The sequence below is a fragment of the Canis lupus genome, chromosome 21 (genome assembly GCF_048164855.1).
Source record: "Canis lupus baileyi chromosome 21, mCanLup2.hap1, whole genome shotgun sequence".
Taxonomy (NCBI): domain Eukaryota; kingdom Metazoa; phylum Chordata; class Mammalia; order Carnivora; family Canidae; genus Canis; species Canis lupus.
The window spans coordinates 25907134-25933333 of NC_132858.1; the positions used below are offsets into that span (position 1 = coordinate 25907134).

At 36.0% G+C, this 26200-nt stretch overlaps 1 pseudogene; it reads left to right on the forward strand.

Moving 5' to 3' along the window:
• LOC140613234 (elongation factor 1-alpha 1-like) lies at nt 1-25494 on the forward strand (annotated as a pseudogene).
• The last annotated feature ends 706 nt before the right edge of the window (nt 25495-26200 follow it).

The window sequence follows — 26200 nt, forward strand, 5'->3', positions numbered from 1 at the left end:
ATGGGGATGAAAGAGGTGACCCAGGGAGTGGATACTGAGAATGGAGAGAAAAAGGCAAAGGATCCTGAGAAGGAGCTGACAACACAGGAGGAGGACCGACAGGAGCGTGCGGGGCCCAGGCTGCTGACTGAAGCAGGTGTTTTGAGAATGGGGAGGAAATCAATTGTGTCATCACTGCTGAGAGGTCAGGACATACTGGCAAGGGGAACATTCTTGGCTGCAATCACAAGAGCTCTCCCCTGCTTCTCGGTACTGCTATTTCGATGGAAGTACAACGTGACTGACTATTGAGAGCAGTTGGGGAGGTGGATGGGCGACACTTTCAGTGAGTTTTGTGACGCAGTGAATGAGAAAAAGAGAGGAGCTGGGAGGAGGGTGAGAATTAAGAGTGGTTTTCTGGGATCCCTGGGTGGCGCAGCGGTTTGGCGCCTGCCTTTGGCCCAGGGCGCGATCCTGGAGACCCGGGATCGAATCCCACGTCGGGCTCCCGGTGCATGGAGCCTGCTTCTCCCTCTGCCTGTGTCTCTGCCTCATTCTCTCTCTCTCTCTGTGACTATCACAAATAAATAAAAATTAAAAAAAAAAGAGTGGTTTTCTTCCTTAGATGAGAAATCTTGCAACATGTTTATATGATGACAAGAATAGTCACAGAGGGCACACTGATGATACCAGAGGAATGGGGCGATGATGAATGATAAACTGAGAGAGGCGTGCTGATTAGAGTGGGCATTTAAAACAGATTGAATGAGGAACAGTGCTGTCTCATATGGGAGCAGGTGGCTGGTGAAAAGTGGAGGTAAATATTGTTAAGAGTGGTCACGGAAAGGAACTGAATAACCAAGGTGTTGGATGGGTAATACGGTTGAAATTATTAGCCATTAAAATCACAACCAAAATTGTGCCGGGGAGAGAAATAGTGAACTGGATAATATAATTTTCAAGAAAGGAGGCATTTGGAGATTACTAGATAACCACAAAAGCATATGGCGTCTCAATCCTTTTAGGAAGGACATGGCATTTTGAAGAATAAGGAAGACATCTACGTTAGCCCAGGCTCCTTGGTAAGAGAAATGTTGGAATAATCTGCACTGGAGGCATAGAAGATTGAACAAAATGGTGAAGGGAGCATGCAGAGTGTGGGGATAGCATAGGGTTCACTGATGATGACTCACATACATTCCAGAGGGCGTAGCAGAAGGGTTTGGAAAATGCAGAGTGTGGAGTGCCACGTGTATTTAGCTTAGTGGCTTGAGAAATGGGAATAAAGACCTGTTTGAGGAGGGCCAGTTATTGGTAGAGTGAACCTATGCCTGCTTCCATTTATGCTTGTTGGTAATTCTTAATATTGTTTCCTCCACTTTTCAAAGTGGACTTGATTCGGAAGACAAAGTATGAGATCACTCTATTTACAAATGAGTGAGGTAAGCAGGAATAAAAACCTAATGGGATTTGTGCTGTTGTTTTTTTGTTTTGTTTTGTTTTATTTTGTTTTATTGTTTGTTTGGGAAATAAGGGGTAATCAGCTGTAATTAGAGTTTCCCTTTTATAACTGGTCCTGTTAAAGTAGTGGGTTTGCTGATCAAGCTGACAGTGCCAACACTTACTGGGGTGTTACCCCAGTAAAAGCACATGGGGTATTGAGGTGGCTCTTATGTGCTGCAATAGATAATATGGGCACATGTGGTGAGGGCAAAGGAAGTAATATTACTAGGATTTAGTGAAAACTGGACAATTAATATTAAGCTTTTAAAGTGATTTGTCTATAAGATTCATTTTTCAGGTGTTTATCTTAAATATCCTATTTTATAAATACAGATTATAATGGTTTGAGCAGTATCTCTCCAAATTCATGTCTGCCTTGAACCTTAGAATATGACTTTATTTGGATATTCATTCCTTCCTATGCACTTCAATAGGAAGAGGTCTTACTGGATTCAATGGGCCCTAAACTCAATGACAGCATCTTTATAGGAAAAATAAGAGGGGGGTTCAGAGACAGAGGCATATAGAAAATAAAGCCATGTAAAGACATAAAGAGAGAAGAAAACCACATGAAGACAGGGGAGAAGATTTAGCTTGATGTTGTTATAAGCCAAGGAACGCAGGAATTTCTGGTAGCTTCCAGAAGCCAGGAAAAGTCAAGTAAATATTCTTCCCTAGAGCCTTCGGAGGGAGCATGGCCTTAGAGATGACTTGATTTTGTACTTCTAGTCCCCAGAATTGGGAGAAAATAAATTCCTGTTGTTTGAAACCTCCCAGTTTGTGGCAATTTGTTATGACAGCCCTAGGAAACTAGTACAGAGACTAAGAACTATTTTTTTAAAACCAAATTATTTGAATTTGTCTCCCTTTTGAGACATCCTTTTTGTTTCAAGGAGAACATCCTTTTGTGTTCAAGGAAAAAGACAATGATCTTATTTTCATACCTTTAAAGAAATTGCCAAACTGTTACTGTGAATGCAGTTTCCTTATCACTTTGCTTTTCTTAAGGAAAGTGATGTATGGTGTAAATATGGCGTATGGTTGAGGGAATTCAATATATCAATTAGGTTTCTTTCAGAGGCATATTTAAAAGTAAAGAAACTCATGGTCACTAATTCTTATTGAATAAACACTATACTGTGGAATCTTAGATAAACTAAAAGCGAAATACTATAGAAGAGGGATATTTTGTTAATCCAAACATCAAATGGAATTATAGTATGTATAAGAAAATAAGTTTGGAAGTTCCAGTCCTAAATTATTATTTTAAAGATTTTATTTATTTATTCATGAGAGTCACAGAGAGAGGCAGAGACATAGGCAGAGGGAGAAGCAGGCTCCCTGCAGGGAGCCTGATGTTGGACTCGATCCCAGGACCCCGGGATCACACCCTGAGTCAAAGGCAGATGCTCAACCACTGAGACACCCAGGTGTCCCTCTAGTCCTAAATCAAACACTATTCCTTACCACAGGTAAGTAAGGATAACAGAGAGGTTTCCTTTAATTACAAGAATACTTGCTTCTAAAAATCAGAGCTTACTCACTTATCAGGGGGTGGAGTTCTTGGGGCTATAATCAAGTATATTCAAGAGCTTAGGCAATTTAGTATGCTAGATGTCAATCAAATCAGGAGAAAACACAGAAATTTAAAATATGCCAATGCTAGAGGTGACATAATGTAGTTATCAAGAAAAATTAGATTCCTGATGTGTTTCAGTCCCTTTAGCATGCAACCACATGTGTCTGAATTCAACGGATATGACAAATTACCGAGGGCAGTAAAATTAAGCAAAATAAAAAAAAATAATTAATGATATATGAAATGTCAGGAAAGTCACCTTGCTAAAGTAGCAGCAAGTTGGGGGTTAGTGTCAAAAGTAGAAGGGAGGAACCTTTCCTTGACCAGACATTTCGGTGTTTCCTCGGGCAATGACTTATTGATAGGATATTATTAATAGGACATAGAGTAAAAATAGTTCTCAGAATGTTCTTTGAAAATATAACTACATTTTTTGGGGGGTCCCTTAACTCCATTTTGAGCTTTCTAATGTACAGTCATAGAATAATCTGAGAGTTAAGATCATGATATCTTGTTAGGTAGTGAATTCCTATAGCCTAACTAATGTATTTATGTGAATATATGTTTTGTAAACTGGCATGTTCAGTTTACAAAATACTCATTATCATTATCATCATATTTACAACAGCTAGAGATAAAAGTGGATAGACTCGATTCAACAATTCCAAATGACCTATTCACTCTGACTCATTTTGGATTGTAACAAACCCAGAAGAAATATTGCCCAATAAAAAAAAAAAAAGAAATATTGCCCAATAATTCTGTTGAAAATGTATTTGATAGCAAACCATGGGGCACAGTTAGAGGAAGAACTGGTGAAGGGAACAAGGGAGCAATGGAGAAAATGAGAACTGGTAAGATTCATCCTATGCTCTGTATTCCCCAGTATTTCTCATTTAACAGTCAATTAATTGGTATTTTAGGAAGTTTTCTCACATTCTTAAGAAAAATACCACCATATTTATGTGTGGAGGCATCCTTTCATACTCAGTTAAAGATGTAAATGAATTCTATTCTAAATTACAAGGAAGTCCTACAGCACTTCCTCTTAGCATATGTTGATACATTAAACAAACCACGTATTATTTTATAAATATCAGTTTCCTCAATAGTACAACTCCACAAACTTTTTCTGCTTTCCTTTACTTTTTATTCACTATTTAATTAATGCAACAAGTATTTCTTGACCACTCTTTAAGTACATGTCATTCTTCCAGGCTGATGGAATACTAATAAAGATTTCTGTCCTCTGGATCCTGGATCCCTGAGTCACAGGATGGAGAAGGCCCCAATGGGAGGGCACCCCAGTCTGTTTCAGACATTACCAAGTAATAAACTGTATTGTGATATTTTGGGGTAGTTTATTATAATAATGTAGCATAGCCTACTCTGGTTAATATATGGATGAAAAAGAATTTGTAAAAAAAAAAAAAAAAAGGAAAAAGAAAAAGAATTTGTAATTCTATGGTTTTAGAACCATTCAGATTTTCATCTAAATGTGAGAAGGTAATAAAAAATGTCCTAAGGTATACTAGATGTAAAAATGAAGCTAATAAACTAAAATGGATCTGTGCAATACATACTTCAAATACCTTAAATGCCAGTAATGAAGAAGAGGAAAAGGAAGAGGAGATAGTTACATAGGGAGAATGCTCACAAAATATGAAATAAAATCCATTTATTGAGTCACTGAAGAAGGAAATGCTGAACCACAAAGCCACAGGAAGGTCATGGATATAGTAAGAGCCTAAAAATACCTGGGAACAGTGAGTCTGCTGTCAACAAAATATGCTTAACATATTCTTAACTCCTTTATCCTATTTTCAGCTCCAATAATATAGCATTAAATTATTTTTGTTACCTCTCAGTTAACCTATATATTCAGTGATTTTTTTTTCCCATGCAAAAGTCACATACTGCAGATACCCCATTTTCCAATTTGAAAAAATTGAAGACTAATTGCTCTGGTTTTAATAATCAGTTCTTTTTTTTTTTTTTTTAATAATCAGTTCTTGGTGATCATGTCCCAGTTTGATCTGAGTTAATCAGATAAAAAAAAATAAAGGAGAAGTTCTCAGAAGAGAATGAGTGGATGCTGTTAAAATATCCTCAGAAGTCTGCTCTAGGGCCTTTCATTCTCTTCTACCAAAATTAAATTGGGTTAATCAGAGTATTATTCTTCGTATAAAACCATTCTGAAATAGCTCTATCCACAAGCCTCTCTTATTCTCATTCTAACTCATTCATTCTTCAAACTGAATACCTATGAAAATATAATTTTCAAAATATTTTAAATAATGATCTTATTTTTTTCTCTTTTTCATTGCTCTATAATCATTAAACTAAAGTTGCACTCTAACTTGGGGATTAGCAACCATAAGAATTTCCTCACCAGGTTGTTTACTTGTGCTCCATTACCCTTAGAAAATTTGTCCTGCTTCCATTAGGACTATGGAATTATGCAGTCAACACTTTCAAAGATGGAAATGTTTTTTATATAATTCTCCTATCTAAATGGCCCTAGAAACTCCATGGTCTCAAGTTCAAAAAATTATGACACAGAAACTTCAGTCTCTTTGTTATGGCCTATGACCTCATATGCTTAAGAAATGAAGCAAAACAAATGAAATGACAATAGAACTTTAAACATAAGCCCAAATTCAAATACAGATTTATACAATAACTTATTAGATTGGTTTAGCTCTGAAACTGAATGCTCCCTTTGTTTATGGTTATTCAAAATGAGATTTTGAACTATCAAATGAGAGAAAAATCATGAAGAGAATTGCAAAAAGTCCACTAATAATTATTCAAAACTTATGTCTTACCCTAAGCAAACTTGCTTTATATTGTTGATTATGCAATATTAAATTTTAAAGCACAAACATTTCAGGAAAGGAAAAGTCAATTATGGGAAACAGAGTTTCAAAAAAAAAAAAACAACTAAATTTAAAGCAGATGAAAATGAAATCCTACTTTAATTTCAATCAACAAAGTGAAATATCTTCAAAGCAGCTACTCAAAGACGTGAGGGTTTAATATATAACAGTGAAATGAAAGCCATGGTTGATTTTCTCAATCTGGCCAGTTTATGTAGGTTCCTTTCTTTCCCACAGTCTTGCTCTATGGTTTTCCAGAATCTATGCCCTTACATGGTAAGAAAAAAACATCTAAAAGAATAAAAAACATTTTTTTTAGAATATAAGTGTATATATATATATATATATTTAAAATATATTACAAAGAATGGAAGAGTAAAATGCATCCTAAAGAAGTAGTAAGAATGAAAAAAATCCACATTTCACACATCTTTTTTTTTTGTCTCCGTAGAGGAATAAATTACCTGTTTACATTTGCTTTATCTCCAGGGTGTTACGATTTCTGTGATTGTTTTCCCAAACTGAAATGAGGCCCCATAATACCAGCCCTTCCCACCCTGTTTAAAACAAACACACATGAACACACCCACAGATAATTAGAAATTTATTTACCATATCTGCATCTGCAAACACTGGCTGGTTGTCAGAGTTGACAAGCCAAGTACAAGTACTGTAGTTAGGGCAGGGGGATGGGCTGCAGGTAGGGGAAGTATTAAAAAGAGAATAGCATTTGCGTCACTATAAGGCTTAAATATAGGGGGTTCGCCTATTTCCTTCACAGGAACGATCACTATGTGTGATTATTTTCTTCATTTATTGGCTTAATGGTTTATCGTCCCACCATCCTGCTAGAAACGTTTAAGCTCCAGGAGGATAAGGACCACAATGCTTCCTGCACCGGCATAGTCACAAAGGAAGGCATTCACATCATTTTTGAATTCACATCTCTCAGCTTACGCTGCAGTTTATCTCTTTTAAGAAGCTTCGTTCCCACAGTTTTCTTCTTTTAGTTTCTCTTAAATGTCATTTTAAAATGTACAATATGGAACAGCTTTACAGAATTCTTATGAAGACAGTAGCGACTTCTTGCATACCCCACACACAGTTTACCCTATGAGTCTCTGGTGCTAATATGGTACAACTATCACAATTAATGGACCGATATTAATACACTGTTATCAACTAAAGGTCATATTTTATTAAAATTTCCCCTATTTCCCCCTTACGTACTTTTTCTGTTCTCAGGATCCCATCCAGGGTAACACACTGAATTAGTAGTTATATCCACTAAGACTCCTCTAGGCTGAGACAGTTTGTCAGACTTCCTGGGACAGTTTTGCAGAATGTTAGATGATTTGTAGAATATCCTTAAATTTGGTTTAACTTTTTTCTCATGGTTAGTCTGGGACTGTGTGTTTTGGGGGAGGAAAACCACAGAGGTAGGTACCATATTATTCATATCACATCAAGAGTGCATACTATCGATATAACAAATGGGATGGATTTAAATCTGATCACCTGGCTTGAGGTAGTGTTGGTCATGTTTTTCCACTGTAGGTTGTCTCTGTTGTTTTTTTTTTTTTTCCTTCTCTTTCCTTACTACGATCCTTAGAAGGAGGTCACTATGCACAACCTGTATTTAAGTAATGCAGAGTTATGCTTCATCCCCTTAAAAGCAAAGTATTGACATAAATTATTTGAAATTTTGCATTGGAGATTAGTCATTATTTATAATCATGTGTATCTATCACTAGGGACTAATGGATTTTTTTTTTTACTTTGGGCTTAAGTGCCAATCATATATATATATATATATATATATATATATATATATATATATATATATTTTTTTTTTTTTTTTTCTTCCTGTCTCTGGAACTTTATATAACCTCTGGCTGTTGCCTAAATATCCTGCTCACCCTCCCCAGTAAACATAATGGCTGAATTATCTAACTTTGCCTTTCATTTCCTCAGAGAGATACTGTCTTTTTTTTTTTTTTTTTTTTTTTTTTTTTTTTAGATTTTATTACTTTATTCATGAGAGACACAGAGAGAGAGGTGGAGATACAGGCAGAGGGAGAAGCAGGCTCCATGCAAGGAGCCCGAGGCAGGACTCGATCCGGGTCTCCAGGATCATGACCTGAGACGAAGGCAGACGTTCAACTGCTGAGGCACCCAGGCATCTCAATAGTGTCTTGATCATTGGATAGCTAAAAAATGAAATTCAAAATGAATTTGAAGTTCAAAATTTTATTGTCTAAATTGTTATTTCAGCCATAGTGCAGTAAGATATGTAGACCTGAAAAAAGTCTGAACCTTTTAGACTAACTGATGATATATAAGGTGATGGATAAATTCACACAGGGCTAAAGGATTCACAAATAACTTAAGGAAATGTATATGTTTTTCAAAATAATTACATTATCAACAAAGTAAATGAGCAATTTATGGCTTTGAAATGCCCTGGCATGAATGTAAGCATTCCTAGGATAATAAATAAAAAGTTTGTAATTAATAACTCTATATCCACAAGATAGATACGTTGGAGAATTAAATGAGACCTTTAGTCTGGGGTCATAGAATATAAATATTCTCTAAACTTACTTTTCTTACTGAAAATAAATAATTCCTATTTTATATTGAATTCTTAGTATCGTTTTAACCAACAAAACACTCTTTAGATATACTATCATTTTTAGAAGCCCAATTGTTGGCTTTTTTTCCCCTCTAAATGCGGTAGGATGAACATCCTTATACCTACATTTTATGCAAAGCTGTATCTTTGTTTCAGAATTTTTTAAAATGCAGTTTCTTGGAAAAAAAGATTTATTTGTAGTTACGGTCACCATTGCCAAATTTTCAAACAGAAGTTTTCATTCCTATTCACATTTTTGGATAATGTCCTCCACATTGAATTATGTACTTATCTGAACTCCAAGAATTCAGAGTAAACACATTTTGGAGATTTCATGCCAGCTTATAATGCCGCCTTCCCTGTTTTCTTAACATTCTACCTTCTGAGTATTAACATATACTCTGATGTAGTATCTTAAGGGATGATTTTTGATCCAGGATGTAGAGCAATTTCTATTTCTGATTCTTTTAGTTGCAGTCTTCAGGTGACCTTGTCTTGTCCTTTGCTCCCCTTAATGGCTCCCTCCCCAAGCATATGTGCTTCAAACACACTAGTTGTGAAAAGAAATCTCATTTTCACTTGCTGGCCAAAACAAAGCTTTATGTAAATGCAGTTGCAGTTTCATAATAGTAAACTGCTCTAAGAACTAGCATTATTTTTAGGAAAAGAACAAATACATGGAGAAAAGAAGAGATAAATGACAGAATTCCTGAAAGCAAGCAAGCAATGGGACTTAGCCCTTCCTGTCAAAGGATTGTAAGTCGTTGACTTTCATGATGTTCTTTGAATTTCTCTTTATTTTTTTAATTGAGTCTCTCTTTTTGAGTTAAAAATTGAGAAAAAAACTGATTAATTTGTTGATAGATAAACATATGACATTGGAAAGAATAAATTAGTATTGATTTGATCATTTATATTTTTCAATGGCCTAGTTTCATATTCCCAAAAAAGAATACAACTATGGTAATATTGAAATGCAAATAAAATACCTTTTTAGTAACTTAGATGTCATTAGAAAATAATCACCTATGTTTATTTAAAATGTTCTTTATGTTTACATAATATTTTGAATTCACTAGAGAAATTAAATGATTTAATAATACTAGTGGGTGGGCAGCCTAGGTGGCTCAGCTATTTAGCACTGCCTTCGGCTCAGGGCTGATCCTGGAGTCCTGGGATCGAGTCCCACATCAAGCTCCCTGCATGGAGCCTGCTTCTGCCTCTGCCTGTGTCTCTGTGTCTCTCATGAGTAAATAAATAAATTCTTAATAATAATAATAATAATAATAATAATAATAATAGGTCAGTTTGAATAAATGACAAGAACTTCTTATTCAAAAATATGGTAACTGTTGTCCAAGATTCTTAGCCAGTTTTGGAAGTTTCCAATGTGGGTAGGCTATGTTATTAAGTTAATATGAAATAAAAAATAAATGACTTGTGGTTTACTTGAAATGTTCTAACCCAATTGATCCCATGATATTGACCTTAAGTCTTTTTTCTTCCCCTTCCAAAGGTAAGTGCCTGTTTAGGCATTTGTCCACTGAATATTTATTGAACACTTCATGCAAAGCACTGTGCTGGTCAATTTAAGGGGCAAAAGAATCTGAAATCTACTTATTTGAATGTATATTTATAAACAATTATAATGCAGAGAAGAAACTAAGAGTGTCCTAAGGAATCTGCAAAAACATAGTTTTAAGAGGTAAAAGGAAGAAAGACACAGCTGAGGGAAGGTAGAGGCAAGTTTAGAGACAGTTTTTAAAATATGAATGAGATTTCAAGGTAGAGATAAGTTAAGACAGTAATTCCTGGGAGGATCAATGTTCCAAATACAAGAAAAATGAAAGCAATTCAAGGATGACACCAGGAGCATTCTGTGACTAGTGTATATGGTGAACATAAGGAATACAAGAAGGAAAAAAATAATGTAGATAAGCAGGCAATCTTTCATCCTAAGAATACTCTTCAACTTATAACTCAGGTTTAAATAAACGTTTTAAACTAAGAGCCCAACCAAATCTGCCGTACTGCCTGCTTTTGCAAATAAAGTTTTATTGGAACGCAGTGTGGCCGATTAATTTATATCCTGTTCATGGCTAGTTTGACACTGTAATGCCAAAGTTAAGTGGTTGCATCAGAGACAAAATATTTATTATTAAGCTTTGCAAGACTTAACATATTTATAAACTGACCTTTTACAGAAAAAGGTTGTTGAACACTGTCCTGGATTTCTGTGCAAATATTAATGAGGGGCTTGGTATTAGTAGGCAAATAGCTACACATGTGCTAAAGTTTAAAGTTATGGCATATTGAATTCACTATAATAGTATCATAGATTCCTTGGCACACCTCTTACTTTTACAGAATTAAATGCAGAGAATGATTTAGAAGAAGGATAACATAACTGTATTCTGATGCGTTCTCAATTGTATTTGAAGTTCAAAAATATGTCTTCAAAAATGAGAGGATGTTGGATTTTTACTTTCTGGACTGTAGACATCACATAAATGGTATTTTTTTCCAAGTAGTTGTTTTCTGATGTTATTAATTCAAATATAATAAATGAATATGTGAAAAAAAAATCACTGCTAGAACTGCTCCCTGTCTCTTCACTCACAGTTTAGGCTAGGACTGTTTTTGAACTCTAGATCCTCTAAGGTATAATTTGCACTGGTTGCTTGTACCCACTTTGAAAGTATATCCTTTCCCCAGTGCCATCAACTCTCTTTTATCAGCAATTCTCACCCTTTTGAAAGTGTTCACTCTTACCATGTGGCAGTGAATCTTATATGTGTTCAGGGGCAGCTAGCAGTGATGCCCCGGAGTTATTTTCTTTGTGATAGAGAGTTATAACTCTTCAGAGCCCATTTCCAAGGTGAACTTGGTTCCTGTGGTTATCCACCTGCCTCCTTTAGAATTGCTTCTAAGTCACGAATGTGATTGCTTCTGAATCCTTCCGAAGATCACTCTGGGTTCTGCAAAGCAGGGTTTAAACACTAAAAACAAAACAGAACAAAATGTCATTGGTAAATGTTTTTAAAGAAATTTATAGATATTGCATAGGTATCAATAAATAGTAACATTCAAATCAAAACCAGATGACAATCAACTACAAGTATCTGAGAGTGATATGATACTAGAGAAAATCACTCTCTGAAAGCCTAACTTAACACAATTAAGTGATCCCATTGTTCACAAGAATGACTTTCAGTATTTCAAGAATTGTTCCCTTGGCAATCTGTAGACTGCTGGCAAAGGTTATTAGACAAATATAAGGGCCATATACAGGTCTTCCTCAACTTCAGATGGGGTTATATCTGACAAATCCATCATAAAATGAAAATATCCCAAGTTGAAAATGCTTAACTTGCTGAGCAAAATAGCCTAAGCTAGTCCACCTTAAACATGCTCAGAACACTTGCATTAGCCTATAGTTGAGCAAAATAATGTAATATAAAGCTTGTTTTATAAATTCATGGTGATTATATCATGTAATTGATTGAATGCTGAAAGTAAAAACAGAAGGTTGTATGGGTATAGGCTGGTTTTAAGTATATCCTTGTTTACCCTCACAGTGCTGCTGTATCATACTGCATATTGCTAGCCTGGGAAAAGACCGAAATTCAAATTTTGTAGTATGGTTTATACTGAATGCATATTGCTTTCACACCATTGTAAAGTAAAAATGAAACCATAAGACAGGGACCATCTGTAATATTATATTAGGAGATACGAATATATATACACACAAACATTGGTGCATTTATCTAATTATACTTACTTAATTTTACATTTGAAATGACCTAATTTTTTTTAGATTCTAAAAATGCCTAACATCAGTTCTGGCATATTTTATATATATCTATATTTATATTTATATTTATTTTGTATTTTTAAAACATATATGACACATTTCTTTATTATTAAGTGAAAGAAGTGATGTATAGAGATACTATGTACATATATTTCTTTATTTAAAGACAATTCAAAGAAATTTTACACATATATACCGTTTTGTCCTTTAATTTTTATACTAGCTTTATTAGTGATTATACCTTTCCTAAATTTATCTTTCTAGTGAGATTTATTATTTCATATGCCTATTGTTACCAAAAATACTCTAATTTCAGGGATCCCTGGGTGGCGCAGCGGTTTGGCGCCTGCCTTTGGCCCAGGGCGTGATCCCGGAGACCCGGGATCGAATCCCACATCGGGCTCCGGTGCATGGAGCCTGCTTCTCCCTCTGCCTGTGTCTCTGCCTCCCTCTCTCTCTCTCTGTAACTATCATAAATAAATAAAAATTAAAAAAAAAAAATACTCTAATTTCAGCTTAAAGTAGTCTCTTTTAACAATTCTTGTTAGGGCTGTTTAGTGGTGATGAATTCCTTTAGCTTTTGCTTGTCTGGAAAACTTTTTATTATTCTTTAAATTCTGAATGATAATTTTGCTGTATAGAATATTCTAGTTTGGGTTTTCTTTTTCTGTAAGCACTTTAGATATATTATGCCACTTGCTCTGGCCTGCAAAGTTTCTGTTGAAAAATCTTCTAGTAGTTTTATGGGGGTTCCATTATATGTGACAAAAGTTTGTTTTCCTCTTACTGTTTTTAATAGTCTCTCCTCATTTTTGACTTTTGACATTTTCGTTATCATGTATTTTGGTGTGGGTCTTTTTTGGATTCATCTTATTTGGAACTCTCTGAGCTTCCTGGGTCTGAAGATCCATTTTCTACCTCAGCCAGGGAATTTTTCAGCCATTTTTTCTTCAAACAAGATTTCTGCTCTTTTCTCTTTCTCTTTTTCTTCTGAGAGTACTATGATGCTGATATTAGTCTGTTTGATATTGTCCGGTACCTCCCTTAAACTTCTTCACTATTTTTCATTCTTTTTGTTTTTGCTGCTCTGTGTTCCACTGTTGTGTCTTCAGGTTGACTGATCCTTTCTCCTGCTTTACCTTGTCTGCTGTTGAATCCCTCTAGTGTATTTTCAGTTCAATTATATTCTTCAACTATTTGGTACTTATTCCTGACTTGTATTTGATACTTGCTTATATTTTCCATCTCTTTCTTGTTTTCACTGAGATCATCCATTCTCCCCCCCCGCGCCATTCAATGAGCATCTTTATAACTATAACTTTGAACTCTCTATCAGGTAAATTACTTATTTCTTTTTCATTAAGCTCTTTTTCTGAGGGTTTTTTTTTTTTTTTGGTTGTTGTTGTTGTTGTTGTTTTTGTTTTCTTCTTAGAATATATTCCTCTGTTTCTTCATTTTGCTTGACTCATCATGTTGGTCTCCATATAGTAGATGAAACAACCACCTCTTCCAACATTGAAGGAGTGGCCTTGTGTCACATGAGAACCTTATCATTCAAGCCAGCTCCAGCTCTTTGTTGTCACTCAAACCTTGGGAGCTATTACAAATAAGAACTCCCAATAATTGAGAGTGTGCCTAGACCTGCCATTGTCTGTAAGGGAAGGATTTTAGTACCTAGTTTCAGGCTTTTGGGAAGCCAGACCCTCAGGCAGCAGCTTTTAAAAGTATGCAAATATATCTACAATCCCATGGGGCCACAGGCATACACCCTGCTGGCCAGATCATCTGGATCATCTGGTATCCTCTGGACAGCAGTTGCAAAAATTGGGTCTCCTTCCCATGAAAACTGAGCTTCTGGGTCTTTTGCCTTTTGCTATGTCCTGTAAGGTGGCAGCTGCTTAAGGGCTCTTTCTCTGACAGTTACAGTCTTTGGGACTCACAAACATAAGTTCCACTGGCTGCCAGAGCCAGGTGATGTAGATGTGTTCCGTGGGGGACAGCCACAAAAACGGAGCACCAAACACATGTAAAAACTCTCATAAGGGAGTTTCTAGTACTCTGAAGCAAAGCAAAAGGAGAACACTAAGAGTGTGAAGATGGAAAACATCAAAGAATTAATACCTATTCTTCCAAAAAACAGGAGAGGAGTGAATTCTTCTAAAGTCATTTTATGGGGCCAGTCTTACCCTGATACCAAAACAAGACAAAGGTACTACAAGAAAAGAAAATGACAGGTCAATATCCCTAATGAAGATGTATGCAAAAATGCTCAACAAATGTTAGTAAACTAAACTCACCAATACAATAAAAGTGTCATACACTATGATCCAGTGGGATTTATTCCAAGGATGCAAAAATGGCTCAATATCTATAAATTAGTGTCATATACCACATTAACAAAATTAAGGATATATGTTCTTCTCAATATATGTAGAAAAAAAAGCATTTGGCAAAATTCAACTTCCATTTGTAATAAAATTTCTCAACAAAGTGGGTATAAAGGGAATTTACCTCAACATAATATATGAAAAGCCCACAGCTAACATCATACTTAACAGTAAAAAGCTAAAAGCCTTTCATCTAGGATCAGGAGCACAAGACTGATGCCCAATATTGCCACTTTTATTTAACCTAGTATTGGAAGTCCTGGCCAGACCAATTAGTCAAAGAAAAAGAAAAAAAACTTACAAATTCAAAAGGAAGAAGTAAAACTGTCACTATTAGTCAATGGCATGGTATTACATATAGAAAATCTTAAAAGCACCATCAAAAAAAAAAAAAAAGACAAAACAAAATAAACAACAAAAACAAAACAAAACAAAAAACTGTTAGAACTAATAAATTCAGTAAAATTGCAGGGTACAAAATCAATATGCAAAATCTGTTGCATTTCTATACACCAATAAAAACTACCTGAAAGAGAAATAAAACAATTCCACATATAATTACATCCAAAAAGGTAAAATATCTGGGAATGAACTTAACCAAGATGGTGAAAGACCTGTTGAAAACTTCAAGAGTTTAGTGAAAGAGATTGAAACACAAATAAATGAAAAGATATCCTATGCCCATGAATTGGAATTATCAATATTATTAAAATGCCCATAATACCTAAGGCAATTCAGTGCAGTCCCTATCAAAACTCCAATGGCATTTTTTCAAAGCAATAGTTATATCCTAAAATTTGTATGGCTACACACCCACACCAACACACAGGACCTAAATTACCAAATCAATCTTGAGAAAGAACAAAACTGGAGATAACCATGCTCTCTGATTTCCAACTATATTACAAAGCTATTATAATTAGTATGGCATTAGCATAAAAAGAAACACATAGGTCAGTATAACAGAATAGAGAGCCTAGAAATAAACCCATGCATATATAGTTAACTAATTTAAGACAAAGGAGTCAAGAATATACAATGGGGAAAGGATCAGCTCTTCAGTGAAACTGGACCACTATCCTACACCCTACACAAAAATTAACTCAAAATAAATTAAAGACCTGAGTATAAGACTTGAAAATACGGAACTCATACAACTTTATCACAGGAACAGAAACCCAAACAATCTGTTTTAAAATGAACAGAAAATCTGAATAGGCGTTTTCTAAAGAAAATGTACAGATGGCCAACAGGTATATGAAGAGATATTTTACATCATTGCTCATCAGGGAAATGAAAGTCTAAGCCACAATGAGCTATTGCCTCACACCAGTCAGAATGACTGTTACCAAAAACATAAGAAATAATGAGGTTGTAGACCCTGTGCAGTGTAGGTAGGAATGTAAATTGGTGTAGCCACTATGGAAAGAACTGTGGAGATTCTTCAAAAAAATTAAAAAATACAACTATACTTATCCAGAAATTCTCCTTCTGGGTACTTATCTAAAGAAAATGAAAACACTGATTTAAAAAGATATACGCAATACTATGTTCACTGCAGCATTATTTATATAGCCAAGTTATGGAAACAACCGAAGTGTCCATAGTGGATAAAGAAGATTTGGTGTACACACACACACACACACACACACACACACAGGAATATTATTCAGTCATTTAAAAAATGAAATCTTGCCATTTGCAACAGAACAGATGGACCTTGAGAATATTATGCTAAGTGAAATCAGTCAGACAGAAAAATACCATATGATCTCTCTTGTCTATAGAACCCAAAACAAATAAACAAGTTCATAGATACAGAAAACAGATTGGTGGTTGCTAGAGGTTGGGGGTTAAAGGGTGGGAGAAATAGGTAAAGAGTTACTAAAAAGAAAATGTATGCATATATAATAGAAAAGATTATGAATAATCTTAGTAAGAAATGTAAATATCTTAAGACATTTGAATAAATAAATGGTGGCTGAACAATACTTATAGATGAAATTTTCAGCCATATAAAGAGGTAAAAATTTTAAAACCAGCTAAGACTTACTTTTTAGAACTTGACAACACATTTCTCAAGTTCATCTGAAAAAAAAAAAAAAATGATAGGACTACCCAAAGAAACTTTATAGAAAAGTTAGGAGGTTCTTCTTCAACAGGTAAGAAAACACACTAATGACAAAAGACAAAAAATATTTTAAATCTAAAAGATCTATAACCTTTATATTTTCTGAATGTATCAGAAGCTAAAATATATTTCATAATTAATAATAAAGGGAATTGGTAGTCTAGAGAAAAGATGGAATCCAGAAAATAGAAATAAAAGATCTTGGAATGAATAAGTTCTAATAGATATATTAATAATAACTCTAGGGAATAGTAGCCAAAAGCATTCATGAAGAAGTTTATCAAATATTTAATATTAATCTTTTTGCATTGCTTTGCAAAAAAAAAATCACTGAAAGTCTTCAGTAAGATATGCCATATAGACACATACAAATAAGCCACAAGGATAGAATCCTGTAGAGCTGAGGAATTTACAGTGTATCAGTCATGTTTCAGTGCAGGAAATGGAAACTGCTGCAGATATTTCTAGCAGAAATATAAGAGAGGAATCTTCAAATTTTTGGCATGGCTAGGGAAGTAGGAATCAAGGAGCCATGATAATAGTTTTGCCTTGAGAGTGACCAGGATCCAAATTTTGCTTTGCTAGAAATTTTGCTGTAATGTCTCAGGTGCTCCACCTCCATGAACCTGATGAGTGGAGAAGAGAATGTGGAAAATGGGCACAGCCCAAATCCACGTGCGCTGGAGGCTACTGGTCTCCTCGTTCATTGCAGAAGGGTGGCATCCACCTCCACTTCCACCTTTCAGAACTCCTGCTTTCTAACTAATTCATACAACCCATTCACTTTAAGAAGGATGAGAGGAAAATGCAGATTTTTTTATCTTCCCAACCACTCTGAACAGGAGAGTAAAATTGAGACCGAAAAATCTTTGTAGGGTGTCTCAGGGGTTTAGCTCTGCTTTCAGCCCAGGGTGGATCCTGGAGACTCAGGATCAAGTCCCACGTTGGGCTCCCTGCATGGAGCCTGCTTCTCCCTCTGCCTGCGTCTCTGCCTCTCTCTCTCTCTTTCTCTCTCTCTGTGTCTCTCATGAATGAATAAATGAAATCTTAGAAAAAAAAAACTTTGTAAACATAAGATTAAGAAGATGAAGAAGAAGTATGCATGGTACATTTGTACAAGAAAAATATGTTTAATGTTACCTCTCATTAACGAAATATAAATTAAAACCAATATTAAAAAATTCTTTTAAAATTTAATGATGAATTCTGAGAAGTGTTCAGTGAGATGAAAATTCCCATGCACTACAAAAGAAGAATAAATTGATAGAATATTGGACAGCAATCTGACAGTAGGTATCTAGAGCTTTAAAAATGACTCCATCCTCCATACAGCAATCTACTTCTAGGACTCTAGCTTAGGAAGTCATGTGGTCTCCCATTTATGATCAGGAATATTGGTAGTGGGAGCTTTTTTTGTAAGTGTGAAAAATAAGAAAACAACTAGTGCCCAACAGAAAGGGAATTACTTCTATATAATCATGTATAATAAAGCTTTGTAATGATTTTGGAAAATGTTCATGCTAAGTAAAATCAAGTGGAACAAAAAATATCTATAAAATATTAAGCTGTTATGGACAAAGAATAATATTATTGTCTGCTTCCGTTCTCTAACACTTCCTACTGACTTTTTATAACTGTTAATATCAAAAATAATTTATTTTTTTAACTCCCCAATGTGCCTACCATTGTAGGTAGCATGGAATTTAATTTAATTCTGTTTAATTTAATTATTTTTTTAAAAAGATTTTATTTATTTATTCATGAGAAAAACAGAGAGAGGTAGAGACACAGGCAGAGGGAGAAGCAGGCTCCATGCAGGGAGCTCAACATGGGACTCGATCCCGAGTCTCCAGGATCAGGCCCTGGGCTGAAGGTGGCACCAAACCGCTGAGCCACCTGGGCTGCCCAATTTTATTTTATTTAACCACTGATAGGTTAATAGATTGGGGAAAAGGGAAGTTTTGTGTACTAATAAAATCATTAATTGGATCTAGAGCAAAGCATTTATTTAATAGGAGATATGAAAAGAAACATGTAAAAAAGCAAATTTAGGATCAGCATGGACTATGTTAATTCTCTTTTTCTCAGGTATTGGTGTTTGCAAATCCTACAACTTACTGTAATAGTAAATTGTTACTTTTTCATTAAATCCCTAGGTTCAATGACCATTTTAGAAAAAGCTGTGTGATATTGGTATTTTAATTTTATTTATGGACTACAAAGCCTAGAGAGAGCGTTCTTTTTTCTTTCTCAGGTTTATTGAGGTATAATTGATAAATAAAATTCTAAGATATATTTAAAGTGTATAATGTGGTGATATGATTTGATACATACACAGTGAAAGGATTTCCATCCACCCCTCATTGAGTTGACATATCTTCACCTATTGACATTTATTTGTTTATTTGTTTGTTTTATTGGTGAGAACATTTAAACTCTACTTAGACTTTTCTAGCTACTTTTGTAAGTGTGATTTTTTTTTTTTCAAATAGAATGCTGGCAAAATTGGAGCTGATAGTAGTAAGCAAAAGAAAAATCACCGGGCTGAGCGATTTTTCAAAGTCACAATTATGGTAGGTGGTGTGACATTTGCCTGTGTCATTCCTGGTACCTTAACTTAGAGCTTTATCGAGAGGAAAGGAAAAACAAAGAAGCCCATACCCAAGAGTGTAAGGTGAAGTCAGCTTCCTGAATGTCAGAGAGAATTGAAATTTAGTAACTCAGGTATCAATGGATCCCATTCGACCAATAGGCGATTCTCATTCGTAGAAGGGCACGCAGGATCTGCGTGAGCCAGCATCAGAACTTCATTTTGTCTAATAGCCTGCTTTTATTTATTTTATGGACAAGAACGGTCCTCTCAGAATATATCACAGTGATGTTGGAAATGCATTTTGCACCTTAGGACTCTGCTTGGCTGAAGTGAGCTGGTTACCCAAAGCGACCTCATCACACATCAGGGTGGGTGGAAAGACTTCCCCTCATAGTTGTGTGTTCTGTGGTGCATCAAATCTATCCTCGGCCACAGAGTCCTTTGGGGAGGAAGAGATGCTGGAAACTACCTCTGAGAACAAAAGGACAAGCCAGTGTTTGCTAAGCAGTGAAATGCAATGTCACAAGTGGGAATCCAGGCTATAGGTTCTCAGTGGGCCTGTAAAGCAAATTCTAATGCTGTCCTGTGCAGAACTCAACAGCCAGCTCAGGAGGGGGCAGGATGGCCGTATCAGCAACTGTAAAAATAACATCTTAGAGATGCTGTTTCTTTTTAAACAAGTTTAGAATAAAAAACAAAACAGATTACTGAGTTTGGAAATGTGTTTTGTGGTGGGACACATACTTCCAGTGGGGGTCTTATATTTTTTGCCCAGGATTTTACCAAGAGGCATTGACAGTTTTTCTCCAAACCATCTTTTCAAGGATGTTTTTATAGAAAAGAGCTTTCAAAGATAGGGACAGTATCTTCCTCTGGGGCAAAGGGTAGATTTGTTCCATGGGGGCATGATAAAGATAAAGTCTCCCTTTGGAGACAAATTTTGGGGCAGGTTTGCTAGAAGCCCTCAAAGATCTAGAGTTTGTGGACTCTGGGTCCCTGGGCCCAAATCGCATCCTCTCTCTGCCTCACCACTGTGGGACTTTGGAGGCAAGCGTACTAATGTGAATGTGAAGCTCATGCTGCCTGCTTGGTCACGATAAGAAAGATCTTTGCCTCTGACCCAGAATCATGCATCTTCTGACAATGGCAGACTAACTGCCTAGCTTACCAGTAGAACCAAATTTTAGTCTCAGCAATTTATTGTTATTAAATTTAAAGATTTTTTTCTGATAATAAAAACAGTAATGTCTTTGCAAGGAATTTGAAACGTAGAGGATATATGTAAGAAGGAAAAAAGTCTATGATCTAATGACACATCTAGGGGCACCCGGGTGGATCAGCGGTTGAGTGTCTGCCTTTGGCTCAGGTCATGATCCTGGGTCCTGGGATCGAGTCCCACATCGGGCTCCCTGCAGGGAGCCTGCTTCTGCCTCTGCCTGTGTCTCTGTCTCTCTCTTGGTGTCTATCATGAATAGATAAATAAAATCTTTTTTTTAAAAAAAAAATCTCTATATCTAGAGAAGGGTAATATTTTGGTTTTAGCACAAATTTTATTATTGCTCTATATGCACATACATAATATTATGTATACTTGCAAATAGCATAAATTGCATTTTCTCTGTTTCTTTTGTCCCCTAAAATTAGGATGAATATTTCCATCACTAATTTTTTAAACATGATTTTGAATATCTGCTTAGTATTCTCTCTTATTATAACCAAACCATTATTTATACAATCCTTCTCTTATTACTGAGTAGTTAGGTAATTTAGAGCTTTTAGCGATTAAAAATAATAATTCTACAGTGAGCATCTTTTCCTATGCATAGCGTACTTCTTTTATTTGCATGTAACCAAAATTCACAAGATAAAACTGCTCGGTCTCAGCAATTTTTCATTTAACATTTTTTCACGTGTGCTTTGGTTCCCTCGGGGCTGAGCCAGAACTTCCATATGATCAGAATCTGCCCAGGGGGTGGTTTCTCTGATCCTTAACTTTGTTAGGCTCTTCATCTGGGTAGATGGCTCTAATAGTTTACTTTTTTCTGAGGGTTTGTTCCAGAAGTGTTGGTCTGTTTCCTACATCCCACTGAGGTCAGACTTTTCACCCTGAGTTAGTGAGTTGCTCATCAAGGCTCATCCAATTTCTCTAGGTTTGTTGAAGATTTCATTTCATCCTTTCCAAACAAAGGCACATGGATGTGGGGTAGTAGATTTACTTCAGAGTCCTGTCAAAATCTACACTTTGGTTTCTTGCATTCTTAACATTTTTAGGTAGCTATGATTAATAGGAGTTGCTCTCCTGATGGCTTTAGAATGACACGTTTCTCATTTGAGAATTAATGTCATACTGAACATGCTTTATCAAATTATTCATTCTAGATAATACCATCTTCACTTAAAAAACTACCCGGAGAGTACTCTCATTTTGTTTCTCTCTCTGATGTCTGCCACATGCTCTAAAGTAACTTCTGTTACTTGTCTAAGAAAGTTTACTTATCATTTTGCTAAGGGGTGGTAGGTACATCACGATAGCTTAGGTCATATACCCTAGAGGTAAAGTTTAGGCTCTAATAGACAGGATCTAGTTTTCCAGTAGTATCAAATTCAAAATAATGGTGACTTTGCCTCTTCCCAAATCAAATGAATGGGCTATAGGGTCATGTGTCTGACATCATTTTGGGGTAACATACTGCTGTTCCATCAGCAACTTACACACAAAGCTTAAATTAGATTTCCCTCTCTATGAAGTGATGAGCAGAAAGACAAAGCACCTATTCAGCTTTGTGTTTGCATGCTTATATCTGAAAGGAATATAAATGAAGCAAATAATTAAAGGACTACAAAAAGAAATGAATAAAAACTCTTCTCCTGACACCAAAATCATCATTAAAAAACTCAGCCTTCTGAAATTTCTGTTTGCAGCTTTGTTAAGATGGTTTGCGTCCTTTTCAACCTTCCCGCTTAGAGAAGATAAACAAGCAAAAAAAAAAAAAAAAAAAAGTAAACAAGATAAAGAAATAAAAATAAACAAATGAAAAACTCCTGAGTTAGTCATGAGGCTCCAGATCGGGTAAAGTCTGGAATCTTTATTTCCCATGTGTACTTTATAAATACAATTTAAGTATTTCTGGTCATTAAAATATAAGAAGCAAGAATATTTCATCTTTTTATCCCAGCACTCTTGCCTGTAGCAGACCTCAAACACATATTTATGGGATTAATGAATAAATCAGTGTTCTGAATCAGGGCATGATGAATGAATGACAGCTGTGTTTTCTTATGATGATGCAAAATGTGGATGCAAATGTCAAAGCAAACACTACACTGGGCAAAGTTAAATAGGCAAGGAAGGCTTTATTCAAGAATATCGCCATAGCAGAAAGACCCCAGAACTCAGTCTGACTCAGTTCCATTCAATCAAAAGGTGACGGGTTGGTCTGCTCTTCTCTCTCCCTCTCTCTCTCTGCTCTCACTCTCACTCTCACTCTTTCTTTAGCACTAGAGTGAGCTAGTGGAAAGGATAGGGGAGGTTGACTAGTGGAGTGTGTCCACCATGTCGAATTTTTCCTGAATTTGCAAAATGATTTTCTTTATGAGTAGGCTTGCTGTCTAGCTGTCACCCACTGAAATTAGGCTCGTTCTTTTCTCTTTCTTTCTTTCTTTCTTTCTTTCTTTCTTTCTTTCTTTCTTTCTTTCTTTTTCTTTCTTTCTTTCTTTCTTTCTTCTTTCCTTTCTTCTTCTTTTTTAAAGATTTATTTATTTATTTATTTATTTACTTACTTACTTACTTATTTATTTATGAGAAACACACAGAGAGGAGCAGAAGCAGGCCCTTCTTCCTTGCCTATTTAACTTTGTCCAGCGTAGTGTTTGCTTTGACACATGCATCCACATTGTACATCTTCATAAGAAAACACAGCTGTCATTCATTCATCATACCTTGATTCAGAACACTGGTTTATTCATTAATCCGATAAATGTGTGTTTGAGCTCGGCTACATGCAAGACTGCTGGGATAAAAAGATGAAATATTCTTGCTCCTTCTTCTGCCCTGCAGGGAGCCCAATGCGAGACTCAATCCCAGGACACTGAGATCATGCCCTGAGTCAAAGACAGATGCTCAACCACTGAGCCACACAGGTGTCCCGGGCTCATACTTCTTAACAGAGATGTGTGATACAGGATACAAGCTCTAATCTTCCTTGGTGATTGCATTTCAAAGGCATTGCTCCCAGATACCTGATAAAGACAATCCTGGGTCATAAAACTGGCAAGATGATTTTTAAAAATCTGCTGTATATCTCAAAGGGGCAGAGAAAGAATTTACAATTATAAATTTTGTAAAGTAAATGCTCTATAAACGGAAGTTCCTTTGGTCAGGAAGAAGACTGTCTAAAGTTTAGTCAAGCTAAGGGCTCGTTACATGCATCTTCTTAATTTGACAGAAATTGATTACAAGGGAAAATCTCTTCTCCCAGTGTATGGGAACTGGTAACTATTTCTGTTTTATTAATATTCAAGGAAGGTCAGATATGAGAATATCATTATGTGAAATCAGTGAGAATAAAGATATAACTATTATTTTTTGCAACGGATTTGTCACCAGAACATAGGCTTTGTGAAAACCGCCTCTAAACCTTCAGCAAAATAGAAAAAGAAAAGACTCACATCCACATCAATATCATTGGGCACATAAATTTGGACAAGGCTACCACTCTTGGTCATCTGATCTACAAATGTGGTGGGATTGACCAACTACCAAAACATTTGTGAAGGAGGCTGCTGAGATGAGAGAGTGTACCTTCAAGGGTGCCTGAGTCTTGGATGAACTGAAAGATGAATGTGAACGTGATATCATCATTGATATCTCCCTGGAAATTCAAGACCAGGAACTATTATGTGACCATCACTGGTGCCCCAAGGTACAGAGTGTTTATCAAAAACATGATTACAGGCACATCTCCAACTGACTGTGCTGCTGGTGTTGATGGATTTGAAACTGGTATCTCCAGGAATGGGCAGACCTGAGAGCATGCCCTCCTGGCTCACACACTAGGTATGAAACAACTAATTGTAGTGTTAACCAAATGGATTCCCCCGAGCCACCCTACAGCCAGAAGAGAGACAAGAAAATCCTTAGGGAAGTTAGCACCTACATCAAGAAAATTGGCTGCAACCCTGACCGTATCTGTGTCAATTTCTGGTTGGAATGGTGACAACATGCTGGAGCCAAGGGCTAACATGCCTTGGTTCAGAGTGGAAAATCACCCATAAAGATGGCAAAGCCAGTGCAACCACACTGCTCAAAGTCCTGGATTGCATTTTGTCACCAACTGGTCCAACTGACAAGCCCTTGTATCTGCCCTGCCATGACATCTACGGAATTGGTGGTATTGATACTGTCCCTGTGGGCCGAGTGGAGACTGGTATTCTTAAACCTGTCATAGTGGTCACCTTTTCTCCAGTCAACGTTACAACTGGAGTAAACTCTGTTGAAATACACCATGACGCATTGAGTGAGGCTCTTCCTGGGGACAGAGTGGGTTTCAGTATCAAGAATGTATCTGTCAAAGATGTGCATTGTGACAGTGTGGCTGGTGAATGCAAAGATGACACACTAATGGAGGCAGGTGGCTTCATAGCCCAGGTGATTATCTGGAACATTCCAGGCCAAATCAGTGCTGGATATGAACCTATGTGAATTGTCACACAGCTCACTTTGTTTGCACGTTTGCTAAGCTAAAGGAGAAAATTGATCATTGTTCTGGAAAAGAAGCTGGAAGATGTCCTCCAGCTCTTAAAATCTGGTGGTTCTGCTGTCATTTATATGGTTCCTGGCACGCCTGTGAATGTTGAGAGCTTCTTTGACTATCCTATTCTGGGTTGTTTTGCTGTTTTTGACATGAGACAGATGGTTGTTGTGTGGACAAGATGGCAGCTGGAGCTCTCAAGGGCACCAAATCTGCCCAGAAAGCTCAGAAGGCTAAATGAGTATTGTGCCCAATACCTCCCACCCTACTCTTAACCAGTGGCAGAAGAATGGTCTCAGAAGTGTTTCTGTCAATTGGCCATTTAAGTTTAATAATAAAAATCTGGATCATGATACTAATGTATCATAAAAGCTTCTGAAGGAACAGCGAATGTTCTGTGGGCCAATTGGGTTTTTGTGTGTATGTGGCAGTTTTAAGATATTAGTTTTCAAAATCAGTACTGTTTAATGGAAACAATTTGACCAAAAATCTGAAACCCATTGAAACAAAAATTTATTTATTTATTTATTCATTCATTTAAAACAAAAGTTTAATGAGAAAAAAATATATGACTATAAATAACAGATCACTTATGTGTTAGTTAATAGAAAAAGAAGCTTAGTGCGTGTAGTATTTCTCTGTCTTTAATCAGCTGGTATTAAATACTAATCCCTTAATCTTTATTATTGTTATTTTTTAGCCCATCACTTCTGTTGGATGATAGCCATGCTGGATTGTAGCCCCTGCTGATTCTCTACACTAAAAAATCTCTCCTCTGATTTGAAGCCTAAGGCATCAGAGGTAAGTGAGAAATGGGTTGTCATGTATGTCAAAACTCTTCATCTTTGTCACTGTTACATTTCACACTTTGTCAGCTCATGTCTCAGGTTTTCTTGTCATGTTTCTTGCATGGTTCTTTTGCTTTTCTCTTTAACAGGAACCAACTT